The 20314-nt window shown below is 33.3% G+C and overlaps 1 protein-coding gene across 2 annotated transcripts in view; it reads right to left on the reverse strand.

The window, feature by feature from the left end:
- LOC145254471 (neurocalcin homolog) overlaps window positions 1–20314 on the reverse strand; it is a 537803-nt gene that overhangs the window by 384292 nt on the left and 133197 nt on the right. The window contains exon 2 of one of the 2 annotated variants that reach the window (XM_080113029.1): window positions 8153–8178. The exons of the other annotated variant lie outside the window; for it this stretch is intronic. The gene's annotated coding sequence lies outside the window, so the exon portion shown is untranslated. The remainder of the gene's footprint in view (window positions 1–8152; window positions 8179–20314) is intronic. 2 annotated transcript variants of the gene reach the window in all.

Below are 20314 nucleotides of genomic sequence, written 5' to 3' on the forward strand. Positions count from 1 at the left end.
TCAGCTAATGGGCAGGTACTTACAGGACAATATATATATATATATATATATATATATATATATATATATATATAGATGAAATTTATTGAGAGCAGAAGGAAAGATGAATTCTAACACAAACCAATTAAGATAATGAACCATTAGCAAGAAATAGACACACCTTTAACAGATTAAGCCTGGAAGTCATTAGGTTGAAACCCCTTTAATAGAATAAGAATTCAGCAGAAACCAAAATAAACCTTTGGCTATGTACAAACATGATTATTTAGAAATAGTTGCATTTACTTGAATGAACCTTGTAAAAAGTTGACAATGAGTGTAGTAATTTTGTTTTTCTTCTTGAGGACATTAATTTTAAGTTCCAAAAATATATCTGATGGGCGAAACTGTAAAATTTAGGTTAAAAAATACATAAAATAGTCTCAAGTTTTAAGCAAATTTCTTATTTCTGTAAAAGGTTAAATATTTAATTGCAATAATTTCAGTGATCGATATTTGAAGATTTTTCAGTATCAAAATATTAACATATTCGTTTAAAAAAAAAAAAAAAAAAAAAAAAATCAATGAATAAACCATTATTTATTTATATATCTATAAAAGTGAACGTGTCTGTGTATCTTAGTGTGTACATTTCCCTACGTAATAACTCTCAATTTTCAGTCTACAGACTCGAAATTTGATATACAGGATACTGAGATTTGGGAAAATCTTTGTGATCGGTTTTCGGACAGAAATTTTGCTGTTAAGGGGTCAAAGTTCAACGATTTGACCTTTGAGAACTCTACCAAATCCCTCCATCAATTTGGGGTATAAACACTTGAAATTTTAGATATAGGTTCCTTGGACAGGAATATAACTTAATAACTTTATTTGAGCCCAAAACAATAAATGCTAAGGGGTCATAATAGGGGGGGGGGGTCAACGTTAAAAAAAAAATTGACCTCTGCGGTATCTATCAAATTACTCAGACAATTTGTGGTCTAAACATTTGAAATTTGACATAAAGGGTATTCAGAGATAGGGCAAGCTTTTTAATCGGTTGGAGTCGAAAATTTTTAGTTACCAATATATAAATGTATGTATGTTTGCATGTCTGCCTAAAACTTTCGACAGAGGCGAAGGATTTTATCAAGATCAGTGTTGTTTTAAAGTTCGACCTTTCAGACGACAACTATAGAAAAATTGGCTAAAAATATTAATATCTTCACCTTCAACTGGAAACTTTTCTACAGGGGGGGGGGTAGCTTTTTTCGTCCATATTTTTGAAAGTCATCCTCTCCTTTCGATTGTCTAGCCTTAATTTTAAAAAATGTCACTTCCGGTTTGGCGGTGGTTGTAACAGCATAGACGTCAGGTTTTTTTCCCGTTCTTTTCCTCCTTCACGGTACGGGTTCGAGCCAGCCTTCCTACTAACACTTTTTTTTTTGCTCAACAGACACATCCAAATACCCAGGCAACGCCGGGCTGAAGTGCTAATATATCTATAAACGTGAAATTGTCTGTGTGTGTATATATTTCCCTACCAAACTACTCAGACTCGAGATGTGACATAAGGAGTACTGAGATTTGGGAAAATCTTTTTAATCGGCTTTCGACCAGAAATTTGGCTGTCAAGAGGTCAAATTTCAACAATTTGACCTTTGAAAACTCTACGAACCCCCTAAGTGTCTAAACACTTGAAATTTTAGATGTAGGTCACTTGGACATAGATCAAACGTTTTAATTTGATTTGAGCTCAAAGCAATAAATGTTCAGGGGTCAAAATTGCGATCAAAGTTTGAAAAAAAAAATTAACCTCTGCGATCTCTACCAAATTACTCAGCCAATCTTTGGTCTAACCATTTGAAATTTTACATAAAGTGTATTCAGACATAGGGGAAGCTTTTAATCGGTTTTTGGCCGAAAATTTTGCTGTCAAGGGGTCAAAGTTCAAAAGATTTGACCTTTGCGGTCTGTAGCAAACTATTCAGCAAGTTTTGAGTCTAAACATTTCAAACTTTACATAAAGGATATTCAGACATGCAGCAAGCTTTTTAATCAGTTTTTGGATGAAAATTTGGTGCCAAGACGTCAAAGTTTACCGAGTTAATCTTTGTAGACTCTACCAAACTCTTCCGCCAATTTTGGGTGTAAACACTTGAAATTTTAGATGTAGGTTACCTGGACAAATGTCAAACTTTTTAATATATATATATATATATGCACATAAAGTTATGAACAGTACATAGGGCCTAAACAAAGCTGGGCTGAACTGTTAGTATGGAATATATAGTTACTGCCATTAACACTGTTGTAATACTGTCTGCTCAATGTAAAGAGTACATAAGGGAGTTTAGGAAGAAATTTCGTTGAAAGAGGCTAGTACTCTGCAGAGGCTAGTACTCTTCAGTGACATTACCACCAGGATATTGCACTAGTTCACAATCTATTCTTGTCACAGACTATTTGACTAAGATGGGCATCAAGACACTTCCTTACCCTCCCTAGTCCACACCTTGCTCCCTGTGACTTTTGGTTATTCCCCAAGCTCAAGAAAAACCTTGAAGGCTGTCATTATGAGACAATTGAGGAAATGAAAGAGGCTGTGATGAGAGCCATTGATACGCTTACACAAGAGGACTTCCATGGGGCCTTCCAGAAGTTGTTGGAAGGCTACAACACATGCATTGGAGTCGGAGGCGATAACTTCTAAGGAGACTAGAGTAATAAATAATAAAAGTCCCCATATGAAAAATGTTGAGAGTGCATATAAAGTCACACTTGTCTTATGACTTCCAACTGGTAGTGATTGTAAAGACATCTAATTCATACATTGTACCATTATAAATCATATAGTACTTGCTTAAAGAGAGGGAGAGAGATACTAAACAATTTCTTTACATTAATTTCCAACATTTTTTTTTTTTTTTACATAGACCTCACCACATTATCAAGGCCAAGAGGCCACTCAAGGATAAGGGTTAAAGAGTGTACAGTAATCATTAGTAATGAAAATTTGGTAAATTTGATAACTTATGTGGAACGGCTCATCAAGAACTTATTTACGTTAGACTTGAAGACACCCATATTGTAGTCAGCCGGAAAGCAGGAAAACGGAAGACAATTCCACAGGCGTGCAGTTCTAAGAAAGAAGCTTTGTCATGGAATCTACGTTTAGGTTTAGGCACAGATAAAGAGTGGGGGAAATTATTGATAGTGTTTACAGCTAGACGAGTGTTTCTTGTGAAAGTTTGGCGAGGGGGGACCATAGACCAGTCGAACACTTTCCATGAAAATAACGATACATCAGAGACAAACTCGCAACATCTCTTCTGTGAGATAGAGGTTGCAAGGAGGAGAAAAGGACATCTCCTACGAGGCTACGAAGTCTATTTTGAACTCTATCAAGGCAGGACAAGTCCTTTCTAGCAACTCCTGCCCAAATGTGGCAACAGTATTCCATCCTTGGACGTACCTGGCTCTTATATAGATAGAGAATAGCATCAGCAGTGAGATATTTACCGGATCAATAGAAAGATCCCACCATTTTTCCAGCGGCCTTGGCAACAGATTTGATGTACGTGTTCCATTTAAGATCAGGACTAATGATTAAGCCAAGAAGCTTGTCAAAACTTGAGGTCTCCTGAAGACGAGAGCCATTCATTTCAATTGATGCCAGATGGGGATCAGAATGTTGATGTAAAGAGAGAAGCTTGGTTTTAGATGCATTAAAAGTAACCAGCCACTCCTTTCCCCATTGTACTACGTGATCAAGATCAGAGGAGAGAGAATTGGAGAGAACTTGGTCGTTTACTGTCTTAGATGTGCTACCATTAATACTGTGAGCTTCTGATTTTTGCCCCTCAACTACTACTCTTATGAACCTATCAGAAAGAAATGATTTAATAATTGAGAAGACATTTCCAGCTATACCATAGCTAGAGATCTTATGAAGTAAACCTTTATGCCATACCCTATCAAAGGCCTTAGATATGTCAAGAGCAATTGCCCTAGAAAGATTGCCTCCGTCGAGAGATTTGCTAATCCTATGAGATAACTGTAAGTACATCTGCTGTAGATCTAGCAGAACGGAAACCATATTGAGTGTCACTAAGGTTATTTTTGTTGAGATGGTTGATTACTTCTGTATTTAACACAGATTCTAGCAACTTATTCTTTCTATACCAGTACACAAATGAACCCTGTTAAAATATTTATTGCAGGAGAGGGGGGCTTAGAATCATAGGTAACTTGAGCAAAATGGTTTACTTAAGTGTTCACTCGTTTCATGATATGCTAAGACCAAGTGAAGATTTTCAAGATATCTGGCAATGAAATAGAAAAAGAATTTCAGGTTTTTCTCGAGGGCATTTAAGTGCAAAGCAAAAACTACAAAACTCAAGCAAAAGTTTTAATTTTATTTGCAACGTCCATTTTATGCTGATAACCGAAATGTACTATTAATTTCCATAATATATATATATATATATATATATATATATATATATATATATATATATATAAAGGCATTTGCCTGTGTGTGTGTGTGTGAGTGAGTTCCTTCCCTATCGACTACGAAACTGTGACCAATTTTTTTTTTTTTTAATTTCACGCAAATGTACTTTATCTGAAAGGTTTTGTTTTTTTTAGATAGGTTTTGTATCACAATGCTTCAGATGAGTATCGAAAATTGATAGTCGAAAAAGTCCGATTTTGACCAATATTAACACCTTATACAACCTAACATCATAAGTGTATCTGAAAAAAATGTTATCGCACAAGCAGAAAGACCCAGTGTATAAAATCAACAGTAAATTCTTTGATAAGACAGGGGTATGTTCAAAATGAATGCTTATGTTTAGAGCACAATTGAACCATGATACTTGTCTTTTGCATTTTAAACTTTAATTCAAGCTTTTATATATAAAAATAATTTTATAAAATCAATGGGAGGTTCTCTACAGTGCAATGTAGACTACAATGTATTGTGGACCAAGTCACTGCGAGGAGGCATGTAAAGCTTCCTTCCGGTGCACTGAAGTGGGTCCCTGATTAGAGCAGGCAATCAATTGACTTGATCGACGAATCAGCGATTTCACCAATTTTGATTATAATAAAAGTATTGGAAGTGCGGAACATCTGTTGATCCTCATTCAATCCCGGACAACGTGGGGTTTCCTTTTTAGTCATATATATCATTACTCTTTCTGAGAATAGAATTCTCTTGGTAACAAGTAAACAAATACAAAGATCTAATTTCTCTTAATTTTGTGGTCAGAAAATGAAATAGTCCATTATAACCCAAAGCAAATATCACCACAGTAATAACACTATTTAAATTACAGAGAACAGTGAAAACAGACTGATTTTAAATTTTTACTATATATTTTTTAATTTAATTAGCTTTTACAAACTCACTTTTTCCTCATTCAAACAAACTAACTTATCCTCAATGACACAGTAGGCCATATTTATTCTAGTATATATACATATATATGTGTGTGTGTGTGTGTGTGTGTGTGTGTGTGTGTGTGTGTGTGTGTGAAAATGGAAATCACAACAGAAACTGCATGTTTCCGAAATTTTGGGATTAGTATTGATAATTTGCATTATTCTTATATTGTTATTTTCACAACTTTGGAACCTTCCAGTCAACCATAAATTAACATTTCTTTTCAGTAGTGGCTGACAGAATGAGCACAATCTACGCCTACAGATTAAACACAGTGTTCAGTTCGAAATTCCATAGTTTCTCAACTTTGTGTGTCAATAACGTGGTTAATGCAGTACGAGTTGAACGCAACTGTTTCGTGTTCCAAGTTGGGTGCACGGAGGTCAAAGGGTTGAGGCTGACAGGTTTCAAAACCATTGACTTCCATTGTCAATGCGTGCATCTGCATGCTAGCAAAGGTCACGAGGCTGATTAATACATTTTAAGTGCAAACCGGTTAACAGGATTTACTGCCCCACACATACACCTTAAAATAAATATGGGATGCACATGTTTGCTAGACAGTTCGAGTTTTGAGTTTGACAGTCTACAGTCTGTCGCAATTCAAAGATGGAAGACTTCTCGTGGGAGCGACAAGAAATGGAGGAATGGCAGGTAAACTAATAGCAAATCTCCCCCCAAGGATGAGGGGAGAACAAGGACGAGACTTCCATCATGAAACTGAATAAAAATAAAGTACTAATTGTCCAGAGAAATGTGACTTGCGCCTGTTGTAAGGCATGTGAGAGAGCTTTTGTTCCAGGTGCGCCGACTTCGGTACACAAACCACTCGCGGACACTGTCAAGAGATGCAAAGAAGATATAAAAGGTATGTTCTGCTTCGTTTTTATAAACCCCTCAAAAGGGCTGTTGTGTCTTAAAACGAATATTGGTGCAATGCAATATAAATAGACACTACCCCCCCCACACACACACACAACAGAACATCCCATAATAATCATTTGAATAATGTAGTGAATATTAGGTGTATTAAAAATTGCAAAATAAATCGAAGGATATAACTCATAGCATGTAAGTATTAAAGAATGGGGAAAAATAAGCAGCAATGTACATTTGTTAGAGTGTTTGTTTATTTATATATATATATATATATATATATAGTTCTGGTCAAAATCATAAGACCCCTTAAGAAAGTAAGCGTTTATGCATATTATCGAATTTTAATCAAACAAATGGTTGAAACCCTTGCCAAAAGGGAAAATATGATGGAAAAAAATGAAGTCTGCTTCATTCGAAACCTTAACCCTGATCTAATAATTATTTTTTAAAAAACAAACATTTTCACCTGGTTAAAATAAGACCACTGATAATTTATCTAACAAAAGGCAATTATAAATTACTAAAAAGGGTCTCAGTATTTAGTATAGCCTCCATTATTACGAATTACTTTAAAAAATTCTCTTCAGCATGCTTGAGACTAAGTTTTTATCAGTTGTGGAGGAATTTTATCCCATGTACTGAAAACTGAATCAGAAAGTTCCTTTATCGAATTATACTGGTTTCCATCCTTGAACACTTCTTTTGCCATCCATCCCCAAAGATTTTCAATGGGATTGAGGTCCGGAGAACATGCTGGATGATCTAACAATCCTATATTATTTGAAGAAAAGTATTCTCGTGCTTGTCGAGAAGTGTGTATCACAGCATTGTCTTGCTGGAGAATCCAATTTCTTCCACACAGACGTGGACCTTCAGTCCTGATAGAAGCATTTTCAAGTATTGAAATGTACTTCAATGATGTTTGCCGGCCTTTCACTACTTGCAACTTTAGGGTCCCAGCTGACGAGAAAGCACCCCAGATCATTAAAGACCCTCCTCCACTATGCCGAGTTGAAAAAGTCTCTTTGGGCAAATTTTTATCATGCCAATAGTGTTGAAATCCATCTGGACCATCTAGATTAAACTTTTTCTCATCGGAGAAAGTTACATTTTCACACTTCTCTTCATCCCAAGTCTGGTATTTGGTGGCATATTACAGTCGGTTAGTTTTGTGCTGTTCAAGAAGACGTGGTTTCTGCCGTCGCTTTAAATGATTGAAATCCTTCATTTTCAGATGCCTTCTGATGGTTTTAGGACTACATTTTGCTGCTGTTTGGCTTTTCAATCGACTTGAGCTCATACTGGAGTTTTTTTTTAAAACTTCTTCCGATACGGCGATCAAGTGATGGGGTTATTTATTTTAGTCGACCTGGACTCTTTTTGTGCCCATATTGATCTGGATTTCTTAAAAAATTTGTGATGACCGTTTTGCTACGATTCACTTCATTTGCAATGGATCTATGGGAGAGTCCACCCCTATTAAGCTCAAAGATCCTTCCTCTCTCAAACTTCTTTTCAAAACCCAAGGATATACTTCATTAAATTGTCAAATAGTTCTTTCAAACTAGCAATTAGGTAATATTTTATTTGCATTAATGAAAAATAATATTCGCAATCTATTAATATATGAATATAGTTGCTGGCATATTGTACAGATTGGAGCCACTTTACTTTATAAGGTTATTTGTGGGTAATATGTTCCCTATTCACAGTCCCAATGGTTAAAAAAATAATCAAAAGTTTAAAAAATGCCTAAAAATATAGGTTTCATTTTCACCTTGTTTTGAAAGTTTGAAATTGTTAAAAGAATACATACAAATAAAGGGAAAAAAAATTTCTTACCAAAAAACAGGAAATAATTTACTCACCTGTAAAAAAACAAAAAACAAAAGTTAACAAATATATTCATACATATAAAGGACGTGATAATCAATTTGACTTATATTAGAAAGTAATTTCCATACATTTAAAATAAACCTATTGCTTTGGATTGCAATAAAAAATATATTTTGTTTTGGGCAAAATATAAATATCACAACGTCGAATGGTTGAGGCACTCAAACAAGACCGATGATGAGGGGAGGTTCTGTCATGATTTCTCCATTGCCTATGACCTCACTCAGATTGTTCAGGAACCTACCCGTGTGCCCGATAATGACGGCCAGTATGCGAGCCTACTAGACCTTTTTCTCACAACTTGCCCTGAACTATGTTCAGTTTCTGTTCTGTCGCCTCTTGGATCTTCCGACCACTCTGTTGTATCAATTAAGATAAAAATGAAATGTAATAAGTCCCCAGACGTACCTCTTCATCGTACAGTATATCGATACACTAAGGCTGACTGGGATAGCTTCCGTACATTTATATCTGATCTACCTCTGCATTCCATGTTTAAAAAGGATGTGTCCTCTATAGTATTAGACCTAACTGAATGGTTAATTGTAGGTATTGACCATTTCATACCCTCTAAAAAGTTTCAGCAAAAACCTAACAGCCAGCCATGGTTCTCTCCAGAATGTGCTGCTGCCATTGCGCACAGAAATCACTTTTTCCACTGCTTCAAACGTAATAGATGTATGGAAAGTAAAGCCGCTTTCAGGACTGCCAGCAACCATTGTAAGAAAGTAATAAGGAACGCAAGAGAGTTGTATTCTCAATCTGTTAAGTCCAAAGTAGCTGAGCAGCGGCTTGGTTCCCACCAGTTTTGGCAAATAGCAAACAGAATCCTGAACAGAAGCGTGTGCTCCATCCCAACTATTATCAATGGACCTGAGGTAATCTCGTCAGCATCAGACAAAGCCAAACTCTTTGTCAAGAACTTTGCAGCTAATTCTACCCTTTGCGACCAAGACCTCCAACCCCCAATATTTCCTCCTGTATCAGAAAACACGCTATGTGATATACGTATATCTGTACGTGATGTTGCCAAGCTAAATAAAAACCTTGATTCCAGTAAAGCAACTGGCCCTGATGGTATTCCAATTATAGTACTCAAAAAACTTCAACCTGAACTAGCGCCCATACTTACAAAACTGTTTAAACGTTGTTTTAAGGAGAATAGTTTCCCATCTCCCTGGAAAATCTCATCAGTATGTCCTGTATTTAAGAATTCAGGTGATCGCTCATCTCCCTCTCAGTACAGGCCAATAAGTCTCCTGTGCGTCATGAGTAAGTTGCTAGAATCTGTGTTAAATACAGAAGTAATCAAACATCTCAACAAAAATAACCTTCTTAGTGACACTCAATATGGTTTCCGTTCTGCTAGATCTACAGCAGATGTCCTTACAGTTATATCGCATAGGATTAGCAAATCTCTCGACGGTGGCAATCTTTCTAGGGCAATTGCTCTTGACATATCTAAAGCCTTTGATAGAGTATGGCATAAAGGTTTACTTCATAAGATCGCTAACTATGGTATAGCTGGAAAAGTCTTCTCAATTATTAAATCATTTCTTTCTGATAGGTTCATAAGAGTAGTAGTTGAGGGGCAAAAATCAAAAGCTCACAGTATTAATGCCGGTGTCCCTCAGGGATCCATCCTGGGCCCAACTCTTTTCCTGATCTACATTAATGATCTTCCAAATCATATCCTTACATCATTTGTAGACATTTATGCTGACGGCACTACCATTTATGGTACCACATCTAAGACAGTAAACGACCAAGTTCTCTCCAATTCTCTCTCCTCTGATTTTGAGCACGTAGTACAATGGGGAAAGGAGTGGCTGGTTACTTTTAATGCATCTAAAACCAAGCTTCTCTCTTTACATCATCAACATTCTAATCCACATTTGTCATCAATTGAAATGAATGGCTCTCGTCTTCAGGAGGCCTCAAGTTTTGACAAGCTTCTGGGCTTGACCATTACTCTTGATCTTAAATGGAACACGTATATCAAATCTGTTGCCAAGGCCGCTGGAAAAATGGTGGGATCTTTCTATCGATCCAGTAGATATCTCACTGCTGATGCTATTCTCTATCTATATAAGAGCCAGGTACGTCCAAGGATGGAATACTGTTGCCACATCTGGGCAGGAGCTGCTAGAAAGGACTTGTCCTGCCTTGATAGAGTTCAAAATAGACTTCGTAGCCTCATAGGAGATGTCCTTTTCTCCTCCTTGCAACCTCTATCTCACAGAAGAGATGTTGCGAGTTTGTCTCTGATGTATCGTTATTTTCATGGAAAGTGTTCAACTGAGCTTCAATCTATGGTCCCCCCTCGCCAAACTTTCACAAGAAACACTCGTCTAGCTGTAAACACTATCAATAATTTCCCCCACTCTTTATCTGTGCCTAAACCTAAACGTAGATTCCATGAACAAAGCTTCTTTCTTAGAACTGCACGCCTGTGGAATTGTCTTCTGTTTTCCTGCTTTCCGGCTGACTACAATATGGTTGTGTTCAAGTCTAAAGTAAATAAGTTCTTGATGAGCCGTTCCATATAAGTTATTAAATTTACCAAATTTTCATTACTAATGATTACTATATTGACCAATTTCTACTGTACACTCTTTAACCCTTATCCTTGAGTGGCCTCTGGGCCTTGATAATGTGGTGATGCCTTTGTAAAAAAAAAAAAAAATATCAAATCATAGAAATTATTTTCATGTGATATACTTTTCAACAAGTTTCAATATTAGAAATAAAAGATAAATTAAAAATTAAAAAAAAAAATAAATGAAATAGAAAAAATGTCTAGTTTTAAAGTATAAAAATGGTAATAATTAAAACCTAATTTGAGAATTTCCAAGAAAAATCCAGTACAACAGGTTACATTATATGCCTCTCTCTCCTACCCCTTTTCTAAAAATTAAAAACAATTATTGGGTCAGTAATGAATAGACGCCATGTTAAGTACCAATATAATATATGAATGAAAGAGTTTGAGTAAAAGGTAAACTATAATCTATAAATATAAAAGCGAAAATATATGTATGTATGTATGTATGTGTGTTCGCTTTTTCTGTGTGTCTACAAAAGGCTTCTTTCAGAGAAGCGGTCGGTCGGTTCACAACTTTTTAAAACTTTTTATATCACATAAATCGTAATATCTCAGTTAACAACGAAGCTCGCCTGTCCATTTAATTTGCTCGATTTCGGGAAGATAAATATTCAACATTTGTCGCTCACCGCATGTGGATTAGTCTTTTTCCTATAACATCTTGGTGGTGGGGGGGAAAAAAAGCGTTCAGCAGTAAATGAATACTATCCCGCAGTAAAACTTACCTCATTAACTCATTAAAATGGGCACCTGCTAAATCTAACTAATTAGATGAATTAAAACGTGTTTCGGTTAGCATCTCGCGGTGGGGCAATGGTTAACATCGCACGTTTTTTTATTTTTCACACTTTAATTTACAACTTTGCCTCAACGGTTCGGGTTCGATCCTCATACTTATGGTTTTTACCCCCCCCCCCAAAAAAAAACACACCCGGGCAACGCCGGGTACCCCTCGCTAGTAATTCCAGTTTCTCAAATTAAGAAAAACTCTGTTGAAGGTTTTAAGAACAAAGGAAAAAGGAAAACGTACTTTTATTGCTTTCAGCTGTAGGTGACAAACGCGAAAAGCGAGGTGGGATGGACTTTTAAATACAAACATTTTTAGATATTAATAAAAAAATTATACTCCAGTGACAGGGGTGGGGATAGACTTTTTAATCATTTGGATTAACTAGAAATTAAATTGTTATTCCGTGAATACAAAGACAACTTAAAACTAGATTGAATCAGAAAGTTTCTTTCTAACTAATAAAAATTTTAAGTGTAGAACATTTTTTGTTTTATTATTTTATGAATGTGAAAGAATGAACCCCCCTCTCTCTCTCTCTCTCTCTCTCTCTCTCTCTCTCTCTCTCTCTCTCTCTCTGCATAATTTATAAAGTGTCTTAATAAAATGTTTGTAATTCATGTATCAAAAAAATCTAGATTCTTATAACAACCAAGTCTCATGTGAAAAACTCAAAATTCCGCTTACAGAAGGAGCATGAAAATTTCACTTTCTAAGAAAGAAAAGCTAAGAAAGGAGAGAAAAAAAAACAATAAAGTCAAAATCAAAGAATACATAACCTGCTCGAATAATATAACGTATAGTGGGTTAAGTTCATTTAATAAAAATAATACATTTAAAAAAATATAAAAACTGGTTTTGATATAGTTAAAGAAAAAACTTCGCTGAAATAATTTTTGCCAAAATTTAAAACTCAAAAATTAAACACAATGACTGTCTCAATCATGTTGCAAGAAGTCATTAATTCTTTTCTCAAAGAATTATGTCATTCATTCTACTCTAGAATAGAAAGTACTGAGCCATTAAACAGTTGATTTAATTAAAACTCTTGGGAAACTCTCACTCTGGGCCCAACTCTAGATAAATAAAAGGGAATATGAAGAAAAAGTTATCTGGTTAGGGATTACTTAATAACTACCTTTTTTGTGTGTGGTGGGGGAAGGCTTCCTTCCCATATGGACCAATCTTTCACATACAGTCAGTTTAATTTGAGGAGGAAATTCAGTCCCTCAACGAGTTTCTCTGGAAGAGTACAAAAATACCCACCTCCCACTTTCAAGGAAGGAAGGAAAAAAAAATAAAAAATTAAATCCATTAGCATTCTCAGGTAATAACTTCTCCATCCTGAATGGGGAGGCAATGACTGAGAAGATTGCCTTATTTGACCGAACTATACCTCATTCAGACAAAAGAAAAAAAGGCTCCTACTGTATAATATGATCCTCAAGCAATGTCAAAATTAAGAGTTAATTTACATAAAAATTTAGAAACCTAGCAAGTCATGAATAGAACATATATAGACAATGTTAAAATTTGTGCTAAAAAGTATAAGGTAATTTATCATTATTATTATCATCAGTTTCTGTACATTTTAAAAAGTAATCGAGTTGTTTCAGGATCCTATGCTTGTGTCATACTAAGCTCTGATTGAACAAATAAAAATAAATTATGGGCTTTATACACAAGGATTCGAGGTCACAAATGAAACAGTAAACCTCATAAAATTGAAACTTAGGAAAGTACTTCAGATTTGCCAGAACATGAATATCAGTAAATTGAACTCTCCACAATTTTAGATTAGAATAGCAGACTACTCGGCGTTGCTCAGTCTTAAAATATGCATAAATATATTTTAATTCATGCAGATTTCTTATAGAGCTAATTCTCTATTGATTAGTATACAATATATAATAATGATTTCAAAAGTTATTTAAAAAAAAAAAAAAAAAAATCTGAGTTGGATACCATTTGCTAGATTCAAAGCCAGAACGTATAGCACTCCAGCCTTAGTCGTTTATATATATATATATATATATATATATATATATATATATATATATATATATATATATATATACACACACACACACACATTTCCAGCGTTGTTAGCACCTGAGCTACCAATAGATTGATACAAAAGGCTAAAATTAAGCACCTTTGAGCTATGAATGTTTAATTTTAGACATGTGCAAAAGTAACAGTGAGAATGTTTTATCTGACTTACCCTGCCAAAGTCAACCGTTTTATTTTCTATTTTGATCCTTTAACAGAAATTTTTACTGGCTAAAATCCAAATTGAAAGTGCTACAGCTCCAAATATCCATATCGAATTTCAACTCTGTAGACCAAAAATTCAGAGAGGAGTTTAGTAGAGACTTTTCACACACACACACATATATATATATTTCCGTGTGCTAGGTTTTCATCTTAAATTCTATGCAATTATGCAGAATGTGGAAACTATGCATTAATAGAATTCAGTGTAATAGTGAAATGAAACCCAGAAAAAGGTGCCAGAAATTTTTTCAAGAAAACGAAATAAACACATTTTCTAAAGACATACATGAGGAATCTGCCTAAATGGTTTAAACAGAATAACAAAACTGTTGGTTTTAAAGCTATAATAAATAGCCAATGAAATAGAACAAAAATCTACTTTACTTTATTATATAGAAACTATGCATCTCTAAGGAATAATTTAAAATTTACTGATTTTCATGTTTAAATTATTGAACTTATTTTACAGATGTGTAATCTATAAAACAAAATTATGTCAAATTAAATGGATTAAAATGATAACGTAATAAGGACACAAGTTATACACATGAACATGTATAATTACATCAGAATAAATCTAATGTTAGTAGCCAAGCTAGCAAAGGATTTAAAAAAAATAAAAATTGTAGTAATTTATTTTGGTATAAAATATTCGTAGTTATGAACTGTCTTCAGTTGTTAAGATTTTGCCCATTTTCAATCGTTTCATATTTTTCATAGCTAAACTGATAAACCATCAATCTCATTAACCCTTATCCTCGAATTGCTTTATCTATAAATGCGGCTTAGTATAAACACATTATTTAAAAAAAAAAACAATTTTCGTAAATCATGTAAGGAACCAAATTTTTGCAAATAGAAACAACCCATGAATATTATGCAAATTTAAAATGGGTAAATTTAAGATTAAGAAAAATTGGTATCAGTTCATTTTGATGTTTGACTCACAATTAAATTCTATCACCGTTTCAATCGATTCATTCAATGGGCTTTGCCGACTAAACTAAAATGCTAAAGTTTTGAGGATGAACTTGAAAACCGATGAAAGGTTATGATATTACCTTTCTGAATTTTTGAGATAAGGATTGATTATTCGTATTATTTGCATTCATCGGACTACTGTTCTCATCTTGAGTGTCATTTTCACAACGTTTCGGTCGATGTAATTTCTGATCTTCTTTAGGTGTATCTTGTCGAACTCGAGAATTTTAACAGAATTTTGAACAGAACCCTTTATTTACTTCACGGGTATAGCATGCTCTCATTCCGTCAGCCATGTCTGGATAGAGATCCAAAGTAATTCATAATTGTATTTTTCCATCGCCCACACTGAGAATTAAACCTTCAGGAAAATATCACTTTTACAGTTGATTTTTTTTTTTTTTAGTACTCCAACCATTGCGCTACGGGTCTTGCGAGTTTGACAAGACAAGATACACCTGAAGAAGGTCGGATATTACATTGACTGAAAAATCCCATGAAAGTAATCCTATAAAAGGTGATGTTTAATTTATTGTTCAAGTATAGAGATAACTATTTCAGCAAAATATGTATTAGATTTATTCTTAAAAAGCCAAAGTGATAATGCCCAGAACAGCAGCAAATAAAGCAATTAAAAAATATAATCAATCAACAATCAATATAGATCTGTAAGAAAATTATTTTCTCACTTTGCTATTTGTACATAATTAGATTCAATTGCAAATAATAATTCGTGAAAATAACGTTCAATTGTTTCTACAGCAAACATTGGAAAGTTGATTATAATCTTCCTAAAGTGCTTTTTAATATGGATTGAATTCTAGAATAAGGCGATTTTTGCCAATCACTTAAAGAATGTTCGTATCAAAGTGATTATGTAAAGAAGAATATGAATTGATTTATGAATAAAGATATTAAGACGGTAGTGATTATTACCCAAATCATAACTAAATGCAATGTTCTTCAAAGCTCAGGTTCAAATCAATTTCTAAGATTTGATAACTGCGGCCAGAGGCTCAAAATGAATGACAAAAATATTTCTTGCAAATCAGATTAAAAACAGAAATGGTGCAGAAAATTTAAAGCTGAATTATACGAATTCATAAATAATGGTTAAAATAGATTTCTAAGAATTATAGAATTAAATATTTAACAGCATTTGATCTGCATATTTATAGTATATGTTCTGAATGAGAAGTTTCGTTTTATATGGTCGAGTTAAGATGGTTCAAAAGAGAGAGACTCAAAAAGGTATATAATAATAAAAAAAAAAAAAAAATTTTTTCAACTAAAAATATTTATTTTTTTTCTTGAATTTAAATTAAAAAAAATGAATGTTTTATCTTCCACGATCATGCAGACAATCCTTCAAATTCTGGTGATTCCAAATTCTACAATAGTGTAGTATTATATGTTTTATCAAGAGGTTATATACACTGCTACATTTCTGCACTAGTCTTTCATATTTCAAAGGATTTTTTTTTAAGCTCCGTTTGGTAATTTACTTGTAACAAGAGTTTCGCTTTAGAATTCATCTAGTTAGATTGTTTACTCCTATTAGAGAGTCCAGCGTCCCATAACTTCATCTATAACGGAATCAGAGAAAGCAAGATGGCTCAATTTATACTTCGTTCACTTACATGCAAAATAACTCCAACTATCCTATTCTACAACATAATTTGGGTTGTCAACAGTAATTATCTTCCTATGATAATCTTCCACACATGATAATAATCTTATTAATAAATTGAATCTTTAAATCAAAACAGTAATTGTAAGTCTGAACTAATGATACTATATAAACTGTAAAAGTCAATAACAGAACTATATTTTATAGCATCTCTTTAAAACTGTAGTTTGTAGAAGTTCAACTTTTAGGAAAGCAAAAAGAACTTCTATCAAAATCATTTGGTTTGGTATTTATCTAGCGTTAGTTAATCATAAATCTTAAATTGTTCTACAATACAAGGTTGCATTATTTAATCATTTTCTTCAGAAGTTTTAACATCAGTTAAATCTACAAATCTGCAATTTTGTATTTTTATCTTTATGACAAGAACTAAAACTTTGAAATCATTGATAGTTTTTTTTTTCTCAAAGAAACGTCATCTTGATAATCTGGCTTTAAGAAAATAGAGAAATCCGGAAATATAACAAAACAAATTCTGGCAGTATGCGTATATAACAAGGATTTTTCTTTTCATAAGGATCAAATTAGAAAAGGAACACATTTGATGAAAAGATTATATGCACATAATTTGTGTTAAAGAAAATGTTATGTATTTTGCATATTAATAGAAGTATGGTGTTTAAAAAAAAAAATTAAATTAAGAAAAACAAAATCGAAATTAAAAATTGGAGGGAAAGGAGAAGCCTAAACTGAAAAAAAAAATGAGAATACAAGATTAAAAGCCTAAAACAGGAAAAAAAGAACCAAAAAAATAAATCACAAACGGAAAACATGAAAAAAAAACAATTGAATTCATGATTTAAATAGCTACCAATACGCGATCTGGTAGATAGCTACCAATACGCGCTCTGGTAGATAGCTACCAATACACTATTTGGTTGGTTGTTTTATGGCATATCAACCCTTTTCAGATTATTTAATGCCAAATCCAGTGATTTTGAAGCAAAAATGTTTTTAATAGAATATATTTGCTTTTTTCAAGTCAGTTTCTATTCAACCCATAGTTGGGACCCTAACAGGTACTACCACTCCGGGTCAGAGTGGACCTGGGAGGAATGGCAATTAAAGGGTGACTCCACACTTCCCAAAGCCCGCAAGCTGGGGCCTCACCATTGGATATAGTTTAAGGTCATATCCAGGACCACACTATTTGGTAAATACCTACCAATATATTATTCTAAAATGGCTACGAGTGAAAATTATAATTAAAAATGATAAGTTTATTACAATAAGAAACTACCCTTTCGTATGATCATAGAAACATTTACAAAATTAATTTAACCAAAGACATTTAAAATAATTGTAAATAGAAATTTCACAAATAAAAAAACGAATGTCAATAACAATTCATGCATTTATTGTAATACCGATATAATTCAATTTCTGTTTGATAATTGGATCATTTTCAAGTTGATATTTAGGTTTATCATTTTTCTTGATTTGTATATTTTATTGGCAATAGAAAATCATGTGATACATATACTGTGCTTATGCATCTTCCAAGCAATACTTAAGCTACTATTTACAACTAAATGGTTTAAATAAAAAAATTCAAAATTTGGTTGATATTTTATTGTCCCACCCATGAAAAGACGGGTATTTCCACAATAGTCAATACAAAAACAAGACTTTCACATAACACAATCATTTTAATGGATGTACTTTTAAATTATGGTCTCTACGAAACATTTTTGCACAATTAGAATACAAAATTATTTGGATTCTTAGAACTATTGTTTTCATCTTCATTGCTATTTTTGTGACGTTTCAGCTGATGTAAACAGGGACTTGTGGTTTAGTAGATAAAGTATGTGGTAAAATTCAGTGGTAAATAACACTCTTCAGGGGGTTGAAGGTTTAATCCTTAGTGCAGGTGACACTCAAAATACAATTGCAAATTACTTGGGACTTCTCAATCATAGCTGACAAAATGAGAGCATGCTACCTCCATGGATTGAATAAAGAGTTTCATTTGAAATTCCATGCAGAATCCAGAGTTTAACAAGATATGCCTAAAGGTTGGAAGTCATATACATTCTAATTTTGCACGATCCCAGTCAAATTGGGGTAAAAATATTGTAAGAGGGGAAGAAATTTGTAAATTAAATATTACAATACAAAAAATTTTACAGCATTTCAAAAATTAGTCAAATCAGACAAAAATATTAAAACGTAAATAAGTATTTCATTAAATTTGTTTAAATCGATAAGAAATTTTTTTTTTAATAGATTTGAACAGTTTAAAACAATTTTTTTTTTTTTTTTTTGCAATAATGGAGATTTTTTTTGTAATTTAAACTAAAACTTTAAATATTATTTTAAAAGAACTTTGGATTTAATAACACCAAACATTCATGCATCAGTGTAGTCAAAGAAAATTGCCAAGATTATTTAACATGTTTAAATAATATTCAAAGTTTTAGTTACTGACATTTACACAGAATTTCCATTATAGTCAGCATAGATTAAAGAAAATATCTCATTTCTATCTATCTATATGATCTCATTTTTTCAAGTCGATTGGATTTTTTTTTTAGTTTGATTTGATAAAATAAACAAACTCCTTCCAATATGAAAATATACTAAGATATTTTTAGAAGCAATTGCATAATTTTATATATGCATTTTTTACATAGTTGTAACATTTAATTTGCAATAAAAATTTCATGATTTCTCAAGAATATTAACTGCATGTTTAAACCAGTCAGAGATATCATTTTACTTAGAGAAAGATCGACTTTAAATTGTGGTATATCTTGTTTATTTATATTATATATATCATGCATATTCATACAAACATTAACGAGTTACAGACGTTTAAATCGAACAAATATTTTGTTGCCATAACGTTCACAGGTTGAGCCAGCTTTTTTTTCCCCCATAGTCTGCACCACATCCCCAGATCATGGTTCCTCATGCATAGCTGTCAGGGTTTCACCGTCAACAACCAATCACCTGTGGACCTAAGGAATCAGCAAAATTCTTCATGGTTGTTGTCTGTTGCAATATTTTGGGTGTATAATGGGGTATGTATCCGAATGTCAGCAGATACGCTTGCATCACCAAGACAGAGAAGTAGGGAGGTTTACATTGCAAACCGAGTGACAAGCTGTATGCTTGAACTACTGAAAATATCGTTGCAACAAAGCAGAGACTTCAGGTTAAAGCGTTGGTAGAGAACAACAGTTGAGACACGATCACCGTCTACAATGCATATGGTAGTCATTGTTAAAGACTTTTGCACATCTATCACCCTGATTGGTCATGTCTTGCAGTCATAATGGCGGTAATAGGTTGGCAGACATGCTTCGTGGTTTATATTGAGATCAACTCGCATCCCAGAAGGACCATTGGAGGTACACAAAGACAGATACAGAAATTATAACAAAGCAAAGAAAAGAAAGAGGTACATTACTAAATAAAGCAGAGAACGAGCAGAGATTGAGGGGGGGGGGTCAAAAGCAAAAAATATACACAGGTCGAAATTCTGGTCAGGAGTGGGGGTGAACGGTTTATGGTTAGACAAAAGTAAAAAAAAAAAAAAAAAATTTCTAGAAAAAAGATTTAGTTTTGCAGAATTAATATCACTTTATTTGAAATGACGGCAAACATTTTATTGTTTAAAAGATGTGGTATTTAGGAAAATCTTAAAATATCAATACGTTTGATAGCCTTAATATATATATATATATATATATATATATATATATATATATATATTTACACATACATACATATATATATATATATTTACACATACATACATAT

Source organism: Euprymna scolopes, chromosome 3 (assembly GCF_053919585.1).
Source record: "Euprymna scolopes isolate OS-2025 chromosome 3, ASM5391958v1, whole genome shotgun sequence".
Taxonomy (NCBI): Eukaryota; Metazoa; Mollusca; class Cephalopoda; order Sepiida; family Sepiolidae; genus Euprymna; species Euprymna scolopes.